We start from the raw sequence: 12764 nt of genomic DNA, 5'->3' as shown, positions 1-12764 counted from the left end.
GTTCTAGGGTTGTTGGTTGGCTTAAAATTTCTGGAGGAACACCATTCATTGACCTTAACTTATTCACATACTTGTAATAATCTTGTTGACATTCCTCTGAAGTAGGTTTAAGCAGCGAACACAAAGATAACTATTGAATTCAAGTTAAGTAATTTAATTAACAAACATAGACATATACAAATATTTAAGTGACAACACTATCAAAATATATGGTAAAAAAATTACTTACATTGGAGTCCAAAAAGATTTGTTGGAGCTCGGTGAACCTCGATGTGGAAGTAACACTCCAATTTAAAATCTGTTGGCAACTCTTAGCAACATGATTAGCATATATCATTTTGATAACATACACCCAAACTTGGAAGACATATGGAAATCCAACTAGACTATATGCCTCATGTGCTATATTACCATTTTGTTGTTTTTTACCTTGGTATTTTGACACCCGGTTCTCCAAGGCTCGTTGCAGCCCAGAAATTGTTCTTTCATAACAAATCATACCCCATGGATACTTATTAAAAACTTCCAAAGAATCAACAAGACCAACACATTGCATGTCTATTAAATTTTTTTATTCTTTCCCAAGTAGAACATGCTCAAGAAAGTACAATAAGACTAATTTCACCATGTCTTCATCTTTAAGATTATCAACATTTTTTTTTCGTTTTTTTTTTTTTTGTTTTCACTTCACCAAAAGAAAGAAAAACTTTCTCTAAATGATCATTACACACTTTGTTTTCACTATTAAAGTAAACATCCCTTATTCTCATTGATGTTTCATTATTTTGAGGAATGAGACCAAAACTTAAACCAGTGATTAATCCAAACTCATCTTCACCAAATCTTAATCCCTTTGAATTTACTAAAAACCACATTTCATCATCCTTCTTTATAAGACATTGACGTAGTAACCTGTGGTGCACAATTTGAGCTGAAAATTTAAGTTCTAGCATAAGCAAAAAATGTCCAAAGCAAAAATCCTTGAACCTCTCCAATTGTTCCTTATTGAGTTTCTTTTTAATATTTTCTATTACACTCAGATGTGATAGACATGCAGCCTTTGATGGGAAGTGCTCTTCTATAGGTATTTTAACTTTAAAACATGTTGAGGGAGTAGTAGTCTATAAATTAAATAAAATTAAGTTAGTAAAGATTTAATACAAAATTATAAATATTATACAATAATTGATTAACACACTCCAATAGTTCCCAAAATTTTAAAAACATTATTAACTAACAAATTTAACACTACTCAAATGTCATTACATAACATCCCTAAAAAGTTCAAAAATCCTAAAATTTCATAAATTCTTTAAAAACTTATCCTTAATCACATGTCATTGCATGAAATCATTATATATTTTTTATTCACTCTACATACATAATTGACAACAATATATAACTATAAAAATTATAAATATACCATATGTTATTTTGAAATCAATTCAATAGTTCCCAAAATTTTAAAAGTATCAAGTAAAGAACATAGACTTACTCAAACACCATTGTATAATACCCCTAAAATTTCCAAAAATCACTAAAATTTCATAAATTCTCAGCAAACTTATCCCTAATTAGATGCTATTACATTGAATATATCTAGTTCACTCTAAACACATGATTGATAATAATACAAAAAACTAAAACAATATTAATATGCAATTTATTATTTTTCAACACACTATAATAGTTCCCAAACATTTTCAAACATCAGCTAACAAACCTAAATTTATTCACTCAAAATACATAACTGATAACAATGGAGAACTAAAAAAAAAATATAAATATAACAATTTTATACTTTGAATACAATTCAATAAATCCTAAATTTTTAAAAACATTTAACTAATAAACTTAACCATACTCAAATATTATTGTATAACATCTCTAAAAATTTCAATAATTTATCAAATGTGAAGATTACACTCACCGATTTAGCAGAATCACTTGCCTATTCTATTGGTAATTTGGATTTTTGCTCAATAGTTTCGCTTTTCTTTGCTTCATTTTCTTATGTTTCATCTTTTTCTTCTGTTCACAATTAGCATTTTTGTTTTTTCTCCACTTTTTTTTAATCTTTTTCTCTTATCACTCTTCAATGAACTCATTGTTTCCTTCGCGCTTGAAGATACAATATGAGATAACTGGAAAAAAAATAAAATAACAATTTTTTCAAGGATTCGGAATGAAACAGAAAATGAGAGGATAAACGAGAAATTTTCTAAGGTTTTTGAAGGAAATATGAGATTTTCGTTTTGTGCATCAAATGAAGATAATGAAATAGAAGAAGATGATGAAAGATAAGGTCTCGTTCTGTAAATGAAGTAGAAGAGGAGATGGCCTTTCCGTTTTGTGCACCAAAAGAAGATAATGGAGTAAAAGAAAATGATGAGATAAATTTTTTGAAAAATATGAGAAGTCGTTGTGTAAATGAAGCAGAAAATGAGAAGTTGTAAGTGTTGGAAAGAAAAAAAAAGAAGGGCATTTTTGTCTTAATCAACAATTTTGTTTTGTCTTTTAACTGATGGGTTATATTTGCAAATATGAGGGTTATTTTGACCTATTTAACCAAATAACCCTATTATTATTCTTATTTTTAATAAAAATTTTAATAATTTATTTAATAAAAATTTTAATAACTTATTTATTAAAAATTCTTAATATATCCGAAGCATTTTTTTTCCATATTTATTTACTATTTAACATATATTATTCTTTTATATAAATTAAATAATTTATTTTACTTACCTTATTCTTTTATTTCCATAATTTTTATAAACAAAAAACATTTCTATATATATAGATATAGATATAAATATATACATACATACATACATACATATATATATATATATATATATATGCGTACCATCAAACCACCAAAGCCCAGTAGCCTAATCAAACACGAGGCCACTACAATGAAGAACTGTCATTATCTCATTTTCGCTTTCAATACCATTTATGTCATCATCTTCTTCCTCTTACTCTCCTATGCCATGCATGTTGATGGTTTGAGAGCTCTTAAGGACAAACCTTCTTATTTACCTATAAACGAGATCTTCATCAACCTAACCCATTCCGGGCCAAGTGATCGTGGGGAGGGCCATTAAGGTGTTTAGAAGTAGAGTTATCATAGCATTTTGATGGTGGTGCATCTTCAACTTGGTCTCCGCTAATAAAGAAGACTCACGATTGCTTTAGTGCTTGTGAGGGTTGAAGAATATATCAGATGTTAATTGGAGTTCATAAATAAATAAATAAATAAGTACACCGTCATCATGCAAATTCATACATCAATAGCATTTCTACATTTTTTTTTCCCCTTTTCATGCTTCTTGATTTGTATACCCAAAGATTTTGTACTCTTTTCCATGCTTTTTGGTTCATACTATTAGGGGTGTTAGGTACATGGGAATGAGGAGTGAAAATAGACATCTCATTCTTTCCGTCCCTCATTCTCATGTTTAGATTAATTTTATAAAGATAGAAATGGAATAAAAAAAATTATTTCGACAGAAATCAAATCCTACTTATAAGTGGGATTTCAATTCATCATAAAAGTGGTATTTTTATTCATTTATCTCATAAGAAAATATAAAATAGTTTAAAATTATTATTTTACTCTTGGATTTTATTCATCAAGCCTCTCGATGTCTCTTCATCCCATAATAAGACTATTTTTTTTAGTTATTCTTTAGTAACAAAAAAAATTCTCAAAATTTTTTTTTTAAAAATAAAATAAAATAAAATAAATTATTTTAAACTATGTGTAAGGGTATTATTGTTAATTTATTTATTTTCATTCTCATTTTTTTTTATTACCAAACATTATAATGGAAACAAATAATAATTCTAATATTGAATTCTTAAGTTCATCCAATCTATGTGTAAGGGTTAGGCTTGGGCTTGAAATATGAACCCAATCTTGATCCTAGTATGGTTAACTAGACTTGCCTAGGATCGGCCCAATAACTTGGGCTAGGCTTTAGCCAACTTTGTACTATTGGGCCTATTTTAGAGCCTGTCCTTGATGAGAGGAAATGTGTGTCACTTTTTTTCCTCCCCTCTAAAATACCCTTTCATGTATTGAAAATTCTTATTATGTCTCATATTCTCAATTTTTTTCCATATTTTTTTATTATTTAATGCATATAACTTTTTTTACAAAGTTTTTAAAATAATTTATTTGTTTACTTATTCTTTTATTTTCGTATTTCTCTAAATCTTCTATGTCTTTATTTCTATAATATATTATTATTTTTTATAAAGATTTAAATAATTTATTCAATAAACCTTGTTTTTCTATTGCTTTATTTTTCAACATTTTCCATATTTTTTTGTAAAAAAATAAATAGTTTATTTACTCAAAATTCCTATTATGTTTCATATATTCTTTTTCCATATTTCTTTATTCTTTATTATTTTTTTATACAAATAAATAATTTATTCACTAAAAATTCCTATTGTTTTTTAACACTTCTTTATCTTTTTTGTTTTTAATAAAAAAAAGTTAAATAATTTATATAACATTCTTTTTCCATATTTTTTTTATTCTTTAATATTTACTTTCTTCTCTTTTATACTCTGCCTCTTCCTATTTGATTTGTATTTTTTCCCCTTGTTTGAGAGCAAGCCCATCCTTTTACTTGCTCTACCTTAAAACCTTGGTTATTAGCTATTAATACAATCAGACACACTAGCATAAATAAGAAAAAGGGAAAATGACAAAAGGTTTTAACATGGACTGATGATTAATATGATCATGTAGTACATTAACACTTAAGAATCCACTAATCAAACAAGGATAAAAAAGTTACAATGGTGAATACTCTCATTCTCATCTTAATTATGACTATCCATTATTTTATTTTTTTACTCTCTTAGGGGACCTTAAATCATAGGAGGGAAATATAACAACTATGAGTTTAATCTTCATTCAACAAATTTTGCAACCAAATCATCTATTTGCTAGCTTCTGTCCTAGTTATGTATTCTGCTTCAATTGTAGATAAAACAACAATCTTTTGTAATTGAGAAATCCAACTAATGTCTATAGTACCTAAAGTGAACACATACCTTATAGTGTTACTTTTGCGATCTATCTTGCCAACAAATCAAAATCCACATATCATTCCAATTTCAACTCATCTCTTATGAACCATAGACACTTTTCTGTAGTACCTTACAAATACCTAAGTATCCGCTTCATTGCTTCCCAATGTTGCTTGTTTGGATTTGACATAAATCTATTCGCAGCTCCCACCACATAGGCAATGTTTGGTCTCATACACACCATAACATACATCAAACTTCCAATGGTTGAGGCATATAAAACCTTAGCCATGAAGTCTTTTTTTCATTTGTTTATGGACAATGCTCCTTAGACAACCTAAAGTAATTGGCTAGATGTGTTCTAATTGTCTTAGCATCACTCATGTTGAACCTTTATAATGCCTTATGAATATATGTACTCAACTTGAGATAACGTAAGGTGGTTGTCTATTTGTATCTTTTAATCTTTATCCCAAGTATTTATTTTACTATACCCAAGTCTTTCATCTTAAACTCACTAGACAACGATTTCTTCAATTTTTGTTTTCATCTAAATCTGTGTTAGCTATTAATATGTCATCAACATAAAGTAACAAAATGATATAGTTAAAACTAGCCATTTGCATGAAATAGTCAAGCTTTTTATACCATTCTTTCAGGCTGTTTTAAACCATTTTGGTTGTTTGTCAATCTACACATTGTATTCTTTTTACCCTTTATTGCAAATCCCTCTACTATATATGTATATATATATAAAACATGCCATGAAAGAAATTTTTCTTCATCTCTAACTACTTAAGATGTATACTTTCTACTGCTACAATACTCTAAATTAACCAAATAGTAAGCAATTTCACAATAGGAGAGAAGATATTTGTGTTGTCAATTCCTTCTTTCCATTGAAACCTTTTATCACCAATCTAGCCTTATATCTCTTAAAGCCATCATGCTCCTCCTTGACTCCATACATCCACTTGTAATGAAGAGCTTTCTTACCCACTGGTAACTTGGCTAGCTTTCAAGTTTGATTAGAAATAAGGGACTTCATTTTTTCTTTCATTGCAAGCTCCCACTAACTACTATATTCTACTTGACATACCTCATATACCATTCGGGTTCACTATCATCTATAAACGACAAATAATTCAAATACCTCTTGTTTGGAACATGTGGCCTACTGTATCTCCTTAATGTAAGGACTATAACTAAAATTGGAACTAGTTCCGATGGTATACCAACATCTTGTGTAGTGCTTTCCTTAGCTTGATGACTTTAACCTATCTTATCTACCATATTACTTTGTGGGACATCATCTAACTCAAAGTAAACAAGTTTAAGTTGTACTAATAATTTAATTAGTGGACTGTGTTGTATCCATATTCTTATACAAAATTTTCTCATTGAATATGACATCTCTATTTCTAATCACTTTTTTTTTTTTTTTTGGTCATTCATTAACACTATAACCAATGAAAGTGCATTTTAGTGATTTTTTATCAAGTTTGTTTCTACCATGATTATTTATATATACATAATAGACATAACCAAATACCTTCAAATGAAAGCTTTATCGCATTTCTAGTCCATATTTCTTCTGGTATTTTCTACTCCGATGGTGCTATTGATCCCTAATTAATCAAGTAAGCTACTATGTTGATTGCTTATGCCAAAACTACCTTGGTAACTACACCTGCCTATATATGCATGCTTTTAGCTCTCTCAATGAGTGTCATATTCATTTGTTCAACTATACATATATATCATTTTGTTTAGGTGTCTATGGTATAATCTTCTCCAACTTAATTCTATTTTCATAACAAGCCTTCTTGAACTCACAATCTTTATAATTTTCACCATTTTCAGAACCCAACTTCTGGATTCTCATACTTGTTTCATTCTCCACCATTGCTTTCCACTTCTTGAATACATCAAACACTTCTAATTTATGCCTCATAAACTACACTCATACTTTCCTCGAATGATCATCAATTAAAGTTAGAAAATAAGACTTTCCATCAATTGATGAAACTAAAGTGAGTCCCTAAATATTTGTGTAAACTAACTCAAGTTTTGCTTCTTTTGGAGTTCTTCCAACTTTCTTGATGCTAATCTTTCTTTATTTCTTAGATATGTAGCTTTCACATATGTCAATGTTAATTGACTTCAAACCTAACAACTTCCTATTCAAGTGCATACTTTCAACCCTTACCACTAAATGTGTACAAACCTCTGGTGCTACAAATTGGATATTCTTAGCTCCTAGCAACTACAAGAGACCCACAACTATCTATTGCCATGTAAAAAGCACCATAGTTCTTGTCATGAACAATAGACATTACTCTCCTTGAGATTTTCCACATGTCAGTTGCAAAAGTTGTCACATAGCCATCTTTTGTCAACTACTCAATAGGAATCAAATTCTTCCTCAAACGTGTTTCACATCCAACTTTCAAATAAACCCATTTAGTTTGATATGTACTTTGCCTTTGTTGATAACATCATACACATAGTCATCACCTAGATACACTTTCACAAAATTACATAAGACATAATTCTTAAATAATTCTCCTCTTGAGGTAGCATGGAATGATTCCCTTGTATCCAACACCCACAATTCTATCTTGCTCTTTAAAAAACAAATAAGAGCATCATTTGGTTCTTCTGACACAACATTTGCGCAAGTCTTGATGTCACTATCTTTCTCAGTAGCCTTACACTCATTTTGATAGTGTCCCAACTTTCCATAATTCTAGCATTCGATATCTTTCTTACTTCTCTGAAGTTGGAAATTCTTGGGATTTCTAGATTTTGACCTCTATTCCTCAATTTGGATATGTCGTACCCATTATCTTTGTTCTTGTTTATGTCTTTGCTCTCCATGTTTAATGTTGACCCTAAATTGTGATCATGCTTCCTAATCTCCTCAATCATAATCATATCCACTACCTCCAAAAATACCAATTTGGATTTCCTAGACTGATCAAGGTGATAAGGTCCTTCTATTCTCAGACAATTGACTAAAGATTAATAGGGCTTAAATTTAATGTCAACTGAATTTAATTGATCTTTTAACTCATGAAATTCATGCAGGTGTTACTTAAAATTCTTATTCTTAGACATCTTTAAAGCAAAAAGCTTCTTAATCAAGAGTACCTTATTTGTTATAAAAGGCTATTCATACGTATTGATTAGGGTGACCATTAGGGACACTATTTTATTCTTGTAGTTATGCAACTTATTTCAATAGAGTTAACCTAATCGCACCAAGGGCTTTGTGCAAGCAAATCCTATTTCTTTTCATCCATTAACTTTGACTTCTCTCCTAATGGCAAATACAAATCTTTCTGGTACAAATAATATTCCATTTTCATCTTTTAGAAACCAAATTTTTTACCATCAAATTTCTCGATTTTGTATGAATTCTTCTTTGATCCCATTACTTCCATTCAAATGACGATTGGTTGAACACACCAAGCCTAGGATTCGCAAACCTTAATTGGCACTCTAATACCAGTTGTTAACACAACCACAAACACGAGTAGAAATAAAATAATAAAAAAAAACGAGATTTTAATGTGGTTCATTGATTGATGTGATCTCTATGCTCATGGTGGGCATTGACACTTAAGAATCTACTAATCAAACAAAAATAGAAATATTACGATGTTAAAGACGACTCCTCTAAATTGTGGCTACACATTTTTTTTCCTTTTTGTTTTACTCTCTTACAAAACCTTGATTCATAAGAAGGTTAAATACACCGTTACTGACACAAAATCATTATTCAACAAATTCTGCAACCAAATCAGACAGATACAAGCTTCACAATCTAAAATCAGCAACGTTGATTTTTTATTGAAAAGCCTGACCGAAGGTTGAACTGGAATATTGCCTGTTGATTCTTTGCTCATGTGCTTTCCCATCAATTCATGAAAGCTAGTTTCTGACAAATCTATGGATTCTTCAATTGCAGCAACTATACATTAAACGTTTCAGGCAAGCTTCGACTATTCTTTTTCTTGAATATCATCACCAAGGCTTCTAATTTGATTAACGATATCTGAGACTAGAAAGAAAAGCTGCTGAATGCTTTCAATTTCTTTCATCAACAAATTATCAAAATCCCTATTTAATGATTGTAGGTTAATGGTGATAACTCCTTTCTTAAAGTTTCCAATGCATCTTTTGATTGAGTTGCATTTATAATTTGAGGAAAAATAGTTCTTCTTCATAGCCATCCTCAACTGAATCCTTCAAGTCTTAAATGAAACGAAAATTGTCTTCATTCGAATGCCCCAATATTTGTCGTGTTCTCCATCAAAGTTTGGAACTGAATTTTGCCAAGCATGGAAAAGATGAATTACTGCTACTTGTGGCCATTGCCAAGAAGATTGGGTTGGTCTGAGAATAAATAAAGTGTTTTTTCTTTTCTTTTTTTTTTTTTTTCTTTTTTTGATAATTTTTAATTGAATAATAATTTTCATTCTCAGCACTACAAGAACTATTGTAAATAGCTTCCAACAAATTTATAGTGTCTTTGACAATGTTTTTTAAAAATGGAAAATTATGTTTTGGACCTAACTGAGCTCAAAAATTAAGATTTGGTCCATAAAAGTTGCATAATTGATGAGAATGATATAAAATATGAAAAGACCAATATACTTCTCAAAACTATTTTGAATATTTTCTATTACAATTTTGACAAACTTTTTAATCTTAAAATTTTTTTAATAATTATTCTGAAAATTTATTATTTTTAGAAAACTAATTTTTTTTAAAAATATGTTCTAAAAATATACCATTTGAAAAAAATATTTTTCACATATTTTTAGTTATTTTTTATATACATAATTTTAAATATATATATTTTCCAAGATATTTGATTTTTAAATAATAATAATAATAATAATTTATTTTTATTTTTATTGGAAAATGGTGTATTTTTCTCCAAGTCACTAAATTAAATTAAATTTTATTGAGGTTTGCAAAAGGAATAAAATTTAAATTAATATTTTTCTTTTTTTTTTTTCATAGTCAATAAAGGTAATTTTTGGAAAGATAAAAAATTTGTATTATTCTTCTCAACTTTCACATTTCCTCTAAGTCTTGGGTTTAAATGGTCAACTTATATGGACCAAAACTTAAATTTTGGACCAACTAGGTCCAAAACACAATTATCCCTTTAAAAACACGATTGATCTTTTTTATTTTTTTATTTATTTTAAACTTAAGTATTTGATAAAAAAAAATTTAAAATTAAAATATGAAAAAATTAAATGATTTTATAAAGTATTTTTAACTTTTTTAATACTTAAAATTTTTTATCATTCAATTATTAAAAATAAAAATAAAAATAAAAATAAAATGGTAAAAATATATTTTAAAATTACTGACAAACACTTTCTTATTATTCCTTGCATGTTTAAAAACCAAGTTGTATGATATTGAAAATCATACATTATTATTATTAAAAAAAAAAAAAAAAATCACAAGCGAGGGTCTGGTGCTGAAAATACTAAGAAAACTGTGATATCAGCTAACCTCGGAATTTCACATGGAGGAGAACGGAAGCGGTTATAGTACTGTAGATTACTTTGTTGAGCTGCTGGGAAAAACTGTTGATGAGCTTTGGACTGGCTTAAGACTGCATAGAAAAAACTAGCCATGTTATCAAGTTCGGTTCAAAGTAATTCTTATGCCCATTAAAATGCATATTAAAATGACAATTTTTTGTCCATCTTTTAATTAATTTTTTTTAGAATGCACTTATTAAAATGTGACTTAAATACATATTTAGAAATTTTGATTTTTAATTTCCATAAAAGTCAGTATTTTGAAAATATTCAAACTAATTTAGAGAAAAAATAAATAAATAAAAAAAGCCTACTATGAAAAATCTTGTATGAAGGCCTATAACCTATTTTCTGTTTGGTTAGAAGGATAATTTTGATCCAAAACTCCATATTATCCCATAAAATTAATGATGGAGCTTTTGCTCTTGATATCATTAGAGAATAAATATTAAGTTGCAAGAATATGGTGGAATCAGAAATATATTTCAGATTATTGCACGAAATTTCTTCTTTGTGCAGGAGATTATCCAATTAATTTTTTGCATGCATGCTTTGTATGGTTGGTCAACTCGTTAAAACCAAAGTAATTTTATACTTTGGCTAATATGTTGTAAGTCTATTATTTTGAAGTGTGAATTTTGAAATGCGGAATTACTTTTCAAGTTCTAATCCTAAAATTTATGGTGCAACTTAACATGGTTCAAATTGAATTGATGACTAACTCAAGTTAACTTAGCACTTGACGATCATTTGTTTTACTCAAGTTGGGTGCAAGTCAATTTTTGTCCTAAATCGATTGTCCTTTAATTTGAATGAATAAAAATTTGTAAAGTTAAATAAGTTGAATGTATTGTTCTAATCTCAAACTCCAACTAGCTTAACCTAAATTAGTTTCGGATCAACATTTTCTTTTTCAAACCTGGTCTAATTATACATAAAAACTCTTAAAATCACCCAAAAATCATATTCATTTTAGTTGAAACCTTGTAGGTTGCAAGTCAATCAAATGATAATTTTTGTTATTTATTTATTAAAAACAACACTTTCAAAACACAAAAATAAAATTAATTTTCCTTGGTTTGATTAAAAAAAAAAAGAAAAAAAAAGTAGGTTGTTGATCCAACTCCCCAAATATACTATCTAGAGCATAAATGTCTTCAATTTTGTACAAATATGAATATAATGTAAGTTAAATATGTATCATTTTCCATTACAAGATGTATTTGTGCCCATGTGCCTTGTCTTATTATTCTTTGGGGGTGTGATAAATCTTAGGTCTAGGAAATATGGTTGTGCAACAAACGTGGTTTCTTGTGGATAATTGCTATAACCGATGAATGGCTCTTGAATATTCCTTGATTCCAAAGGCTTTGCAAGCGGTTGTGAAGCTGGATTAACTGTTTTTGGCATGTGCTAACCAAAAGTGGATATATATAATTGTAAGTCCAATGTCCAATTCGAAACTTTGAACTGTCCTACTTGTCCTAATGTCCTTATACTTTCCTAAACCAGTTTATCTGATTGAATCAGCATCTCTGAGAATTCTTTGGCAAATTAATCTAGTCTCTAGGCTGGTTAAGACCCTGAACCTTTGACTTTCACCTTGAAATCACAGTACCCACTTCATAATTGTTGTCCCCGTTCAAGAACATAAGAGTAAAATCAAAGATAAAAATATTGATAATCTTATATATTGATACTTCGATTTTACGGATATATCGGATATAATCAGAGATATATCAGCGGATATTTAAAAAAAAAAATATCAATAGGCCTAAAATTGATCAAAATTTATAAAAATATAAGAAAAACTTCATAAAAATATAATTAGAAGTTTAGTAAATATTTTAAAATTATTTTATTAAAGAATTTAATATATGTATAATATGATTTATCATATTTGATAATAATATAGTATGCATCGATAAAAATATGAATTTTATAAGTGTACATTTATTATTAAATTGCATCAAATATTATGATATTTGATTAAAATATGTTTAATTTTAAAATATATATTAATATTAAAATTATGATCCATATAATTCAATTGTGTTAAATGATATAAAATAAATTGTGATATATGTACAATTTTTTAATATTTAATTAATCTATTAATAATATTAAAAACATTATAAA

This window comes from Vitis vinifera, chromosome 3 (assembly GCF_030704535.1).
Source record: "Vitis vinifera cultivar Pinot Noir 40024 chromosome 3, ASM3070453v1".
NCBI lineage: Eukaryota > Viridiplantae > Streptophyta > Magnoliopsida > Vitales > Vitaceae > Vitis > Vitis vinifera.
The sequence above is the reverse complement of the archived record's forward strand: the minus strand, read 5'-3'. Positions refer to the sequence as shown.